Genomic DNA, 2,500 nt, shown 5'->3' with positions numbered 1-2,500 from the left:
CGTCGACGATGAATCTCCCCATTCGATCTTTTGGGTTTCTCAGGTTTACCCCTGAACGGTTTCACGTACTCTTGAACTCTCTCTTCAAAGTTCTTTTCAACTTTCCCTCACGGTACTTGTTCGCTATCGGTCTCGTGGTCATATTTAGCCTTAGATGGAGTTTACCACCCACTTAGGGCTGCACTCTCAAGCAACCCGACTCTAAGGAGAGGTCCTCCCGAAACGCGTACCAGTCGCTACGGGCCTGGCACCCTCTACGGGTAAATGGCCCCATTCAAGATGGACTTGGACGCGGTTCGACGTCTCGGGATAAATTGACCCTCCTGAACACTACATTTCCCAACGGCAGAACCGCGGGATTCAGTGCTGGGCTAATTCCTGTTCGCTCGCCGCTACTAAGGAAATCCTTGTTAGTTTCTTTTCCTCCGCTTAGTAATATGCTTAAATTCAGCGGGTAATCTCGCCTACTCTGAGGTCGTCGTACGTGATACAAAATTTTGTGTGTTTCGGCCGAAAGAGCGTAAAAGTAGTACTCGCGAAAACGTACAAAGCACAAAAAAAAAAGAAAAAAAAAGAAAACGAAACAACACTACACGACAGAAGAGAGAAAAAGGTAAACAAAAAACCGATATATGCCTTATGCGCCACACCAAAGTGTCAATATAATTCTTTCTTCATCTCGTGTGTCGATCGGAAACTCTCGCTAGACGATCTGGCCGGTTAACTTTAACGTCCGTCGAAAAGAACTTTCGGGGACTGGACGACCGACAGATCGCGCGGTTCCGCACGAATCGACAATGAAGAAAAGAAAAGACATGGGGCGACCGACATAAAGGTTCTCATCATTGGATATACCTTTTCTCTCTCCGCGGTGCTGTTCCGTGCGTGAACACACAAGTGTGTCTTTTGCGTCGTGTGACAATCAAGTTCGAAATAAGCCTCGCCAATAGAGGAGTATACATATTATTAAAAAAAATAAATAATAATACATATAACCCGGTGGGATTTCTTTTTCTCTCTACTTCTATATAATTGAACCAAAAACCACGGGGGTACAGAAACGTTGCGCACGAAACGATTTATCATCGATCAAACGCAAAACCAAATTAGAGACACGAGAGAAAGAGAGTAAGATCTCAAGACGCTCATAGGCCGTCATCAATACGATTCAACGCGAACGTGGCGATGGAATGGCAATCGCACAGATTAGCGAGGACACGTCGACGACGGGGAATAATTCCGACCCGATCAAGTACGACGTGCTCATCCCGCACATTGCTGCGCTTTGCTCCGCTGTCCATCGATCATCAAAGCGTTCGCGATAGAACGAGAGATCTCTTTCGTCTCTTCCCTCGAAGACTCGAAAAGGAATGTGTTTGTCGAAATCGCCGGCAACGACGACCCTCCGCCGTATGGCAATTATAACGTAGAGTTAAGAAACTCATCCACGCACAGGCATATTCTCTCCCTGGGGCTTAACATTGCCACACCACACACACTCTGTGTGCCACACAGTATTCTTTCTTTCTTTTATAATTTGTGTGTCCATCTCTGTAGTCTCGCGAGACTCTTGTAAATATACCTCTTTCGTATATACGCATCATTTCAGGCGACGTCGGGAGCGCGTTAAATGTTCATGAGTGGAAACGCTTCTTTCCGCAAGGCGAATCGTTTCGCAGAGAAGGTGAGAGATTTGGAGATCCTCGTCGAAGCGGTGCCTTACGGGCGGTCGTATTTTCAATACGACTCACGACACCGTAAAAACACTCACGCAAGTCCGAACGTAAGAAATACCAATCCCTACTTCGCCTCTCGTGGAAACTAGATATATATGTTTGTATGTGTTTATAAGACGCAATGCAAAAATTGGCAATTTTCACAGAACCGCGACAAACGCCGACGAAACGCCCATCATTCGCTCGTACGTAGCATCTTTGCAACCCGACTCCGAAACGCTCTTTGGCGCCCTCCAAAAATATATTTGGAGAGGTAAGCGACGGCGGGGACTTACAAGAGCAACGCAAGCAGTTTATGGTTACGTAAACGACCCTCAGCCAGGCGTGGTCCAGGAATTGTATCCGTGGACCGCAATGTGCGTTCGAAATGTCGATGTTCATGTGTCCTGCAGTTCACACGTTGACGCGCAATTAGCTGCGTTCTTCATCGACCCACGAGCCAAGTGATCCACCGTTCAGGGTAATCGTATATATTTTTGATTTACAAATCAATATATGTATATGTCTCTTGTTCTGCGGTTCGTAAGAACGCATTGTACCTGAACGCTCCAACCAGCGCGCGAAGGAGATTCGTTCAGGCGTCGTTTTAAGGACGACACTATCGTCGTCCGTGGAAACGGAAAAAAAAAACCGTCAGATACGCAACACGTATCCGACGGCCGGGCGAACAGTACATTGAAAAACCGTTAACGTGGAAAACGCGGAGATGAATATATATTCTCTGAAAACGACGGGGATCGTAAGACAACCCGATACTGGATCCA

General features: G+C 46.7%; 2 non-coding genes across 2 annotated transcripts in view; both read right to left on the bottom strand.

Moving 5' to 3' along the window:
• Positions 1 to 478, bottom strand: part of LOC143221159 (large subunit ribosomal RNA) — a 4,008-nt gene extending 3,530 nt beyond the window's left edge. Inside the window, exon 1 of the ribosomal RNA XR_013011735.1 lies at positions 1 to 478. This exon is cut by the window's left edge and continues 3,530 nt beyond it. This is a non-coding gene — a ribosomal RNA (large subunit ribosomal RNA).
• A 1,566-nt stretch (positions 479 to 2,044) lies between these two features.
• LOC143221158 (5.8S ribosomal RNA) lies at positions 2,045 to 2,199 on the bottom strand. The gene has a single exon (XR_013011734.1). It is a non-coding gene; the product is annotated as a 5.8S ribosomal RNA (ribosomal RNA).
• Positions 2,200 to 2,500: the final 301 nt, after the last annotated feature.

The sequence above is a fragment of the Lasioglossum baleicum genome, unplaced genomic scaffold (genome assembly GCF_051020765.1).
Source record: "Lasioglossum baleicum unplaced genomic scaffold, iyLasBale1 scaffold2002, whole genome shotgun sequence".
Lineage (NCBI taxonomy): Eukaryota > Metazoa > Arthropoda > Insecta > Hymenoptera > Halictidae > Lasioglossum > Lasioglossum baleicum.
This window is presented reverse-complemented; position numbering and strand designations above follow the sequence as displayed.